At 32.5% G+C, this 12187-nt stretch overlaps 3 non-coding genes across 3 annotated transcripts; 1 reads left to right on the forward strand and 2 right to left on the reverse strand.

The window, feature by feature from the left end:
• Nucleotides 1-1356: 1356 nt before the first annotated feature.
• On the forward strand, nucleotides 1357-1429 carry Trnaa-agc. The gene has a single exon. It is a non-coding gene; the product is annotated as a tRNA-Ala (tRNA).
• Nucleotides 1430-2804: 1375 nt separating this feature from the next.
• Nucleotides 2805-2877, reverse strand: Trnaa-agc. Its single transcript has one exon. It is a non-coding gene; the product is annotated as a tRNA-Ala (tRNA).
• Nucleotides 2878-3930: 1053 nt separating this feature from the next.
• Nucleotides 3931-4003, reverse strand: Trnaa-agc. The gene has a single exon. It is a non-coding gene; the product is annotated as a tRNA-Ala (tRNA).
• Between the last annotated feature and the right edge of the window lie 8184 nt (nucleotides 4004-12187).

A 12187-nucleotide genomic window follows, 5' to 3' on the forward strand; every position in this document is an offset into this window, starting at 1 on the left:
ATTGAAAAAATAAATAATGTTCGTCGGTGATAAGAAAGCGAATGGAATTCCGTTATCTATTGCTAAGAAGTCTTCATCCAAAGAACATTGATACTCTTAATTCAGTTTATGAATACCTAAGCCGTTAGGCCTTGGATGGATGACATAATTATGACATAGTACATATTGGAATGGATACATAAAAGCAAAAGAAACACTTATTTCATGGAGTGACTACGAATTAATGAAACATTTACTGAAAGGATCTTTTCTAAGGTTTGTATAGTGCCATTAAGTTAATTATCGTTAGTAAAAGCGCTATAAAATATCTTTTCTAACCTTCCTTTTATGATTGAAAATATGTAATTTTAAAAAAAAAAAATCCCATTATGTTCGCTAGTAATTCAGGCATGGTGAAGAAATGATTCACTGATTCACATTTACCGGCTGAAACCGGTGGAAGGATTCTTTTTTTCGACAGGATTGGGTTTGTATTTCGAACTAGTTTTGCGGTAATAAAAGTCAATTAGAGGTTGTCAGTTTGTTCGTGATACAGTGAGTACGTGTTTGAAATCGTAAAATCCTATCAATATTTGTTCCTTCTCTATTATAAAATCCCCCTCTATATATTCATTTATCGATTAAAAAACCCTAACCATCCCTAACCATTTTCCCCCATAGGAGGAAAAAAATGGGGGAAGTGTAAAATATAAAACATATAGTAATTTAGTATGCTGCATGCTCTAAGCAGGCGATTTATTATTTTAATAATCTCTTCATTATTTTAAATAGAACTAAAGACTCTAATTACAGTTAATAAATTAAAATATATTAACAAGTAATTTAATGAAACAGGCAAAAAGCATCCACGTCGTATACATAAGCTTATCATACCGATACCGGGGTAAAGTTCCCCGAACCCAAATGAAACCTATAGAAAATTCTAAGACCCCAATATAAAAAAAAATCCAAAACTCTTTTTACAGACCGTAACCATACATTTTTGAACATTTATCGTGGTGGAAAGGAAAATTTTTGAATAAAAACAATAATCACAACTTGATGATTGAATATAATAAATATATTTTGCATTGTATAAATTCTCTTTTCCACATCCTAAATGTATTTTTTAAATGTAAACAATGTTTGTAAATCCCAGGCCCTGAAGACGATCTCAATAAAGATCGAAACGTTGGTACTATAAAGAAAATGTTTTTCTGAAACCTGTCACACCAGACCGCATCTCACGATTTCGTGAATAATAATCACAACAATTATGTATGAGTTTTGATTAATTATATAACCATTATTATATTAATTCATGATTAAATCATGATTTCATATCGATGAAACGGTTCAATGAACAAAATTGAACAAGGGGGCGTAGCTCAGATGGTAGAGCGCTCGCTTAGCATGCGAGAGGTACCGGGATCGATACCCGGCGCCTCCAAATTATTTTTTTTCATTTGTAAGCGTTTATTTAAAATTTTTCTTTGGTTAATTCAATACAAAACATAAATATTAAACGTACGAATTGGAAAAAACTTCATTTATAAGCGTAATGTCCGAACGTCCTGCAAATGAGTTAAAAATCAAAGAGGCTGTGGGAAACAAAAGCTTCCGTGTGATGATTCCTGACCACCTAAGATAAAAAAAAACCCGCAAGGTAAAAGTCACTAAAAGTAGCTTCTTCGTAAACAGGAATGTATCAAAATAATCTTTCTTCCATGAACGAATTATGTGCAGTTTTCAAAATCAACACCAACTCGATTGGCAGTATGCATACTGCAATAATAAAATTGGAATGGCTTATAAAAATCGCAGTTTATAAAATAACAAGCCACCACGTGATGAAACATCACAACCTAAGATAAAAAACCGGCAAGGTAAAAGTCACTAAAAGTAGCTTCTTCGTCAACAGGAATGGATCAAAATAATATTTCTCCCATGAACGAACATGTGCTTTTTTCAAAATCAACACCAAATCGGTGGGCAGTATATATATTGCCATTATGACACGTGAATGGCAGATAAAAACCTCGCCTTCCAGGTAGCTCTGGTTTCGTAAGGCAATAACGATTCGGAAATCGTGAGATGCGGTCTGGTGTGATGTAGGTTTCAGGAAAACATTTTCTTTATCGTGCCAACGTTTCGATCTTTATTGATATCATCTTCAGGGCTCAAAGTGTTTTCTGCGTAATTGTGCCATTCTTGGTCGTGTTGAGAGTCCTCACTTTGCCCTGAAGATGATCTCAATAAAGCTCGAAACGTTGGCACGATAAAGAAAATGTTTTTTCTGAAACCTACGTCACACCAGACCGCATCTCACCATCTCCGAATAATCATCGACTAACGTTCATTAATCAACACACATTCATACATAAAAAAGTCTAATAATATCCAATAAAATCAACGAAAGAAAAACGAGTAACTGAAAGCGATCTTTAGGCGTAGAATTGGCAGTTCTGCTCAATGTTTTCAGTTTTTGTAATTTATTTCGGATTTCGTGCGAGTTTTTCTATTGTGTTTTTTAAGCTGACCGGACACTGCATGAAATTCATAAAGTTTCGGGTCAATAAACGAATCAATTTTTCAATAAGGCACTTAACGAGCCATGTGATTTTTAAATAATTACCATAAATTTTCATCATTACCGGCTAGAAATTCCATGTTGAAGACAGGTTTTTTTATGCATCAAAATATTACTAAATGTAATAAATTTAAAAACTAGAAATAGGAGGCGTAAGGTTTGTAAATAAAAAAAACGTATTTAAAATAACCGGTAATTATATATTTTATGAGTGATAAAATAGTAAAAAAATAATTGGAGGCGCCGGGTATCGATCCCGGTACCTCTCGCATGCTAAGCGAGCGCTCTACCATCTGAGCTACGCCCCCCTTGTTCATTTTTGTTCATAGAACCGTTTCATCGATATGAAATCATGATTTAATCATGAATTAATATAATAATGGTTATATAATTAATCAAAACTCATTACATAATTGTTGTGATTATTGTGTTTATCCAAAAATTTTCTTTTCCACAACGATAAATGTTCAAAAATGTATGGTTACGGTCTGCAAAAAGAGTTTTGGATTTTTTTTATAATAGGGTCTTAGAATTTCCTATAGATTTCATTTGGGTTCGGGGAACTTTACCCCGGTATCGGTATGATAAGCTTATGTATATGACGTGGAAGTGCTTTTTGCCTGTTTCATTAAATTACTTGTTAATATATTTTAATTTATTAACTTTCATTAGAGTATTTTGTTCCATTTAAAATAGTGAAGAGATTATTAAAATAATAAATCGCCTGCTTAGAGCATGCAGCATACTAAATTACTATATATTGTATATTTTACCCTTCCCCCATTTTTTTTCCTCCTATGGGGGAAAATGATATTTTTGTTTGAATGTTTTGTTTTTAGCTGCCAACATAGTTTTATCATAAAATGCAAAAAAATTTTATGATTTTTTTATGCATACAAAAATTATTAAATATAATAAATTTAAAAACTAGAAATCGGAGACGTAAGGTTTGTGAATAAAAAAATCGTATTAAAATAACCGGTAATTATCTATTTTATGAGTGATAAAATAGTAAAAAAATAATTGGAGGCGCGGGGTATTTTAATTTATTAATTGTAATTACAGTTTTTAGTTCTATTTAAAATAGTGAAGAGATTATTAAAATAATAAATCGCCTACTTAGAGCATGCAGCATACTAAATTACTATATATTGTGTATTTTACGCTTCCCCGATTTTTTTTCCTACAAAATGATATTAAAATGCGAAAATTTTTTATGATTTTTGTATGCATCCAAAAATTACTAAATATAATAAATTTAAAAACTAAAAATCGGAGGCGTAAGGTTTGTGAATAAAAAAATAGTATTAAAATAACCGGTAATTTTCTATTTTATGAGTGATAAATAGTAAAAAAATAATTGGAGGCGCCGGGTATCGATCCCGGTACCTCTCGCATGCTAAGCGAGCGCTCTACCATCTGAGCTACGCCCCCTGTTGAACGTACTAGTCCAAATTCTATAGCATGAATTGATAGACCTTGGATTATGCTGGCTATACTATTTCTACTATCGTAATGATGAATTTATTAAATATTATTGTGATATTGAATACAACGAGCTTATTTTAATGTAAACAAAATTAAACGAGATGTAAGATTCATGATTTTTAATTTAACAAAAAATTAATTATGATGGTATTAACGAACAGATTAGCATGAAATTGTTGACTACTTAAAAAAATATAATATCGGTTAAGATTTGTTTTATTAATTAATGTGTATTTCGGCCTCTTCAGGAATGCTAGAAGCCAGAATCATACTCTACCTGACATTCTTCTCATTTCTTTTTGTAATAATCGTCGTTGACATGTTGCATAAATTAAGATTGTTCGGCTAGAGTTGTTAATTATACCTTTACCGTTGTACAGTTTGTGTACATGTGGACGTCGACAGTGTTCCAAGGAAATGTTAAATTTTGGGTTAGAGCTGATGATAAAATTACTAGTCGGTTGGGAAATGACAGGTAAAACGAGTAATTATGAAACTGAATATGTACATAAAGGATGAAAAACATTCCTTCTCTCAATCTATCTTCCATTTCCCCACCCATCATACACACCATCTCCTTTCATTTTCCTCTCTATTCTTTGTTTTGTGTATTTATAATAAGCTGAAGGAGTTATTACTGTAATATATTACGATCGTTCCTATTCTCCGGTAATCCTATAATTACTATCTAAATACTAGGAAGTAACTGTTTTGCATAGAAAATTTCCATTTTTATAGGCTAAAAAAACAATCTGCTCAAAATTTATTAGCAGTATTTATTCAATTAGAACAAATTTCCGTCTTCTGACTACTTGATTGCATGAACTAGAACATGAATCAAATTAGTTTTGAAAGTCAATTTAAGAGGTTTCCAACATTTAAATTGTTTATTAGGAGATCGTGAGATGAGGTTTGGTGTGACGTTTTAGAAAAACATTTTCTTTATCGTGCCAACGTTTCGATCTTTATTGAGATCATCTTCAGGGCCTAGGATTTATCAACATTGTTTAAATTTTACAAATACATGTAGAAAAAGAAATGTGTACAATGCTAGAAAATTTTAGATAAAAAAATGAATTTAGATTTTTAAAAATATTAGACAATGTTAGAAAATTTTAGAATTAAAAAAATGAATTTATACAATGCTCTAAAATTTTCTAACGTATAAATTCATTTTTTATCTAAAATTTTCTAGCATTGTATAAATTCATTTTTTTTATCTAAAATTTTCTAGCATTGCATAAATTCATTTTTTAATCTCAAATTTTCTAGCATTGTATAAACTCATTTTTTATCTCAAATTTTCTAGCATTGTATAATTTTTTTAATCTAACATTTTCTAACATTGTATAAATTCATTTTTTAAAATCTAAAATGAATTTCCTAGCATTGTATAATTTTTTTAAATCTCAAATTTTCTAGCAGTGTATAATTTTTTTTAATCTAAAATTTTCTAGCATTGTATAATTTTTTTAAATCTCAAATTTTCTAGTACTGTATAATTTTTTTAAATCTAAAATTTTCTAGCATTCTATAATTTTTTTAATCTAAAATTTTCTAGCATTGTATACATTCATTTTTTATGTAAAATTTTCTAGCATTGTATAATTTTTTTTAATATAAAATTTTCTAGCATTGTATACATTCATTTTTTTATTTAAAATTTTCTAGCATTGGATAATTTTTTAATCTAAAAATTTCTAGCATATTCATTTTTTTATCTAAAATTTTCTAGCATTGTATAAATTCATTTTTTTTTTATCTAAGACTTTCTAGCATTGGAAATGCATGAAGTCACGCGCAACCATCGATTAAAAAAAATGAACTTTCATTAGGTTTCACGTTCAAATTTTTGCGCATTCGATGCATGATTAAAACGGGTGGTTGCGGTGTGGAAAAATGTCTATTTTTTATTTATATGCTTTTTAGGATAACACAAAGATAAAACATGTGAACCCCTACAAAAAAAATTATGGATGTTTCTGTGAAAGATGATAGAAATTGTAATTTTTTCTGAATATGATGCGCCTAATAAATCGTCAAGCAGTGTAATAAATTTTCTAGAATAATGGCCGAAGCAGTTGAGAGAAGTAGCTGCTGATGGTCCAATAAACCACAGTTCTTACACTCATTTTAATCTTAAATGGAAGAGGCATTAAATGAATTTTGGCCACTGCTAAAGGCCAGAACGGAACGGATCGGCGGCCACCCCCAACAAAACACTATCTATATATAACGCCTTTGGACCTGAAATGAGATACAGTTTCCGTCAATCCAGACGACTAATTACTTAAGTTTTATTTCTGAGGTGGTGTTTTCTCCTCTTTACCCTTGTAAATCACAGGTTTCTCCTCTTATCAGGCGGGTAGATTTATGTTCCGTAGCAATTTATGCCCGTGACACGTCAAATTCCCGACGAGCCGGCGTGGGCGGGTAGATTTAGAATAGGTATCAACCCGGCCCTTCTACAACATTGGACAACGCAGGCCATTTAATTCAAGTTAATAGGCCTGAAAAATCTAACCGTCTGTTCTGTCAGTCAATTTCACGGGCCATCTTCTACCAGACAATTTGTCAACTATCAGTACAATATTTTAAATATACAGTTCGAACTCAATTTGGTCGAAAGTGCCATAACTCATACAAAGAAAGTACGAAATGGCCGTAATAAAAACAAAACTGTTTTTGTTCGGTGAACGGTCTATGTAGGTGTACAAGAGGGTACCGCTCGGCAGACGTGATTTAATAAAGGTACTTCATTAGGTTTTGATCACTCTAAATCTTTTAGTAGCGTTATTCAGGTCCGCACTGATTTGTTCCCAGATCCCCTTGGGCCATTCCATTTGGACCACCTAGTTCTCATTTTGGAATGAGATCGGATCAATCAAATGAACAGATAAAAGCCACTCTTGTTTAAATGGCACGACGGACTTTCTGGATGGTATCTTAAACGGTAAATAAGACTCTCTCCGAATTCCATGTGCAATTGCCTACAGGGTAGCTCTATATGCAAATCACTAATCGATTTGTACTTTTATAATGAGACACCCAAGGAGATTGTAATTTTCTCATACATAATAAATTTTATAGCTAAGCAAAAATGAATAGATTGACTTTTTTTTACTGGCATTGATTATTTTTTGGCAAGCTTGTGGGACTAAAACTATCGAATACAGTGACCTTTTTTTACAAGTTATTGGTGGTTTTATTGATTACAAATCGTGAAAGCAGTTTCAAGATGGGTGAGGAGTTCTGATGTTCGTCATTTTTCTCAATATCCATGGATTGCTGAGCTTTCCATTGTCTATTTTAGGTGTTACTGATGACTATATCACCTTAGGTTCTACAGGTGAAATAGAATTTCAATTTCTCAATTTCATTGTACATTTCAAATCGAGAAAGATGAGTTTATTCTTTTCGCAATGGTTGCCTGATCCTCACCTTCGATTACAACACCCGTTATCAAGGTAGTAATAAGGTAATAACTTGTAAAGCGATATATACATAAATAGGTTTGTAACTTAATACATAATTGCATAATTATACGTTTATTATGCACAATAAATACACCATCCAAAAAAGAAAGGATTAATTTTATGTACTACCATGTCGATGTTCATGATGTTCTGACAATTATTTTCAAGAAAATCGCTATATTTTAAATGCTAAATGAACAGTTTAATAACAAGAAAGTATAATTATAACGCTTAATTATGTAACGCAAGGTCATTAAAAATGATATATTTTTCATTCATTAAATTTTAATGTTTTTACACTAACCCATTTACCTGAAATTTATCACAAGGTATACTGTTTTTTAATTGGTTATTAAAAATTAAAATCTACTTTTCAATTAATTAATATTTATGTAAGGTATTGGTCGAGATGAAAAAGTCAGTGCCACGAGCGGGATCCGAACCCACGACCTTCGGCCAAATGTCAAAAAGGAGGGAAAATTCAAAAAGGTGGGGTTAAGATGGGAAGTTAGTGTCCAAGTGGATCGAAGTCACGATAGCTCAAGTGGTAGAGCAGCGGCGTATTTAGCCGAAGTTCGTGAGTTCGAATCCCGCTGGTGGCGCTGATTTTTTATCTCGACCAATACCTTACTTAAAGATTAATTAATTGAAAAGAATTTAATTGGTCAATCGTACCACGAAACCTAATCGATTAAAATCTACATATATCTTGGATTTTCTCATAGTTTAACCAAGAAAAAGATAAAATTAAAGTAAAAGTCTCTTAATATAAATTTTTATAGTGAAATAATTAAACGTACACTTTAAAATAATTAAATCTGTTACACTTCTGCGAGTCTGGGATCACTTTTTGGCGTAATGGTATGGCATATTGAATCCAACCCTACCTAATATAAACAATCAACTTTTATCTCTTATCCAGACAATTCCTACTTTTCTTTCTACGATCCTTTTCCCAGCCGAGCGATACCACTCTATTTATGCTATTGTATTACTTAAACACCTCAATTCATTTAAACCACTTCAGAGTAATCGATAATTTTCAATTCGGGATAACCTTTCAATTCACGCTAATAAATTACATCCTTCACTCACCTCAAGAGTATTCGATATTCCTCTGGGTAATTGTGAATAAGCTCAATCACGCAAATGTATAATGTTAGCACTACTATTCATTGACCCTACCAAGAGTACTCGATATCTTTGGGTTAATTAGGGATAAATCCCTCAATTCTCACTAATAAATTACATCCACACCACCATTCATTCACAATAACCGAGAGTCCCTCTCAACTGTGGATAAGCCCCTCTAATCACGTTATTATGTAATATTAACACATCTTGATTCCATTGCACTGCCCCAGAGAACTCGATATTCTTCGAGATAGTTAGGGATAAACCCCCTCAATTCACGCTAATAAATTACATCCGCACCTCAGTTCATTCACACTACTTCAGAATATTCGATATTGCTCCAGGTAACTAGAGCTAAGCTCAGCCCTCGAGCTAATAAATTCTGATTATTTGGAGATCGTGAGAGACGTAGGTTTGCAAAAACATTTCCTTTATTGTGCCAGCGTTCCGCTCTTTATTGAGATCATCTTCAGGGCTCAAAGTGTTTGTTTTCTGGGTAGATGCATCATTATTGTGTGTTGTGGGCACTCTCAACACGACACACAATAATGACAACATTGATATTATTATTTTTTGGAAAAAAATTTATCTTGGCATTGTATAAATTCACTTTCTTCCACATCCTATATGTATTTGTAAAATTTAAACTATGTTTATAAATCCCAGGCCCTGAAGATGATCGGAATAATGATCGAAACGTTGGCACGATAAAGAAAATGTTTTTGTAAATCTACGTCGCACCGCATCTCACGATCTCCAAATAATAATAATTAACGGTCACTAAACACCACACATTTCTAATAAATTATATTATTGTCAATTATATCCACACAACAATTTATTCACAATACCGCAGAATACTCAATTGTTCTCGGAATAATTAGCGATATGTCACTCCATTTACGCTAATAAATACAATCGTTCTAATAAATAACATCTATCTCAACATAAATGTACAAAATTCTACATATAGAAATACTTTTATTGAATATAAAAAATGTTTTTTGCATTGTATAAATTAATTTTTATACGAGAATAATAATTATTTGAAGATCGAGTGATGCTGTCTGGTGTGATGTAGAACTTTTTTTCCACATCCTAAATGTATTTGTTAAATTTAAACAATGTTTGTAAATCCCAGGCCCAGAAGATGATCTCAACAAAGATCGAAACGTTGGCACGAGAAAGAAAATGTTTTTGTAAATCTACGTCACACCGCATCTCACGATCTCCGAAAAATCATTCCACATACAGTTAATAAAGTTGACAAGATAAATAGAAAAAGAAGTTTTTAATCATTCAATTTTTTATTGTGAAAAAATGAAATGCATGTATTGCTGATTTATGTGTAAACAGGAAATATTGATAAAAAAAAGGAAAACCTTAATTTGATTTGTTATTGCCAATGAGACAGAAAATAATAAATACAATCTTCTGTTATAGGTTTTTACTACTAATTACATTCTATTCGTTTATTAATTGCTACGTCATGAAATAGAATGAAATATTTAAACAATATATGTTTGTATATCGCGATCTGCAGGCGATGAAATCCACCCAGTGTTATTTATTAAATTGCACAATGTGTGAAATGTTATAAAATGATGTATGGACAAAAATTAAAGTGGGTGCCCATTTGTCGTTAAAAGGAAAATATTTGATTTATAGACGTAATTAATAACGCTGCACTACGACTATTACTCTGAACTTTCGCCGGTGCGCAGAGCCGTACAGATGTCCTGATTTATTCCGTCAGGTTTCACAGTCGGGCCGCGTCGGAGATATTGTACGTCGAACAACATAAATACACACTATTGTAAACCGGTCCGAGCCCCAGTTGTAATCGCGAGGAGGAACAACTTGTCCGATGACCGAAATAAAGAAACGTGTTAAGTTTGCCGGCTATGTTTACGATGTTGCCGCCACGATTCCTTGCCCCCTTTGGACGATCCGGGAGCACCGTCGGGAAGGGAATTAAAATTAAGCCTCAGAAGATTTACGTCTCAATCAGGATTTGAGATTAGTGTTATATCATCTTACTCCTCGTGTATCTTCTCCTTCGTTCTGTACAATTGCGCTTTCTATAATAAAAACACTCAAAAACATTATCTTAGGGATGAAATTTATTACGAAGTTCAGACGTCGAAATCTGTAGGTCATACTGCACACCTTAATCAAAAACTTTACACCTTTGCATAAAGATTTGCAGATTACTCGTTTGAATCATCCTCCCGTTATCCCTGCTTAAATCTCTTCGATAGGCTATATAGTCAGTAATTAAGGTTCAGCAGCTGTCTAATCTAAAAATCCAGTTATAACGCCATATATATGCCTGAAATTGACGCACACTCTGCATAAACCCTATGTAGTTTTGAGTTCAGATCCTTAATAGGACTAAATAAATTCTCTTTGAACCGTTATTTCCAAAATTATAATTCAGCTTTTACAAATAAGCTCACCAAAGAAATAATACTAGTGTAGTGGGGCGTCGGAGACCGCAAAGGTTTAAGCCGGGAACAAACTTACCCGATGCAAATCCAAAGTCCAATTTTCCATAAGATTCCATTACCCCCGTGCACATCTACCCGATGCTACGCAACGCTACCCTAATCTACACTCTGTGATCCCCACTGTCCAGATTTTCGTCGGGTCGCATCGAGTACAGTGGAAGACAAAAGTACCGGACACTCGTATTTTTATTCAAACTGTATGTATTATTGCTGTTATATTAATTACAACGAACCTATTTTAATATAAACCAAATTAACAGAGATCAAAAACTGTAACTAACAATTTATTTCATGGTTTTGTTCATAAAATTTCACCATTTTCGTCGAGTAGCTTCAGAACAGGACACTCATATTTTTTGTAGTTTATTTCAAACTAAGTATATGTAATTTTGTCGTTATATTAATTACAACATTCCGATTTTAATGTAAAACAAATTAAACGACATCAAAAATTCATTAGTTTAAAAAAAATTAATTATGATGGTTAGGAAGAAAATTTATCAAAACACCAAAATAACTTTATTTAAAACAATTCAGTTTAACAAACAATTTATTACAAGGGTGTGCTCAAAAAATTTAACTAACAATTTATTACAAGGTTTTGCTCAAAATAATGCATTAAGAACAAAAGAGGCGTTGCGATTGTGATAGATTATTTGAGACATGCTATGTGACTGTACGTGGCATCTGCTTGACTTCGCATTGATGTGCACACCCTACCAAAACGTGGCAAGGCGTCGGGTAGCATCGGGTAGCGTCACAATTCCAAACTCCGATTTTCTGTAAGGTTGCATTACCCCCGTGCACATCTACCCGATGCTACGCAACGCTACCCTAATCTACACTCTGTGATCCCCACTGTCCAGATTTTCGTCGGGTCGCATCGAGTACAGTCGAAGACAAAAGAACCGGACACTCATATTTTTATTCAAACTACATGTATTATTGTCGTTATATTAATTACAACATACTTATTTTAATATAAACCAAATTAACTGTGATTAAAAATT

This window comes from Cimex lectularius, unplaced genomic scaffold, assembly GCF_000648675.2.
Source record: "Cimex lectularius strain Harlan isolate CLEC.00 unplaced genomic scaffold, Clec_2.1 scaffold123, whole genome shotgun sequence".
Classification (NCBI taxonomy): domain Eukaryota; kingdom Metazoa; phylum Arthropoda; class Insecta; order Hemiptera; family Cimicidae; genus Cimex; species Cimex lectularius.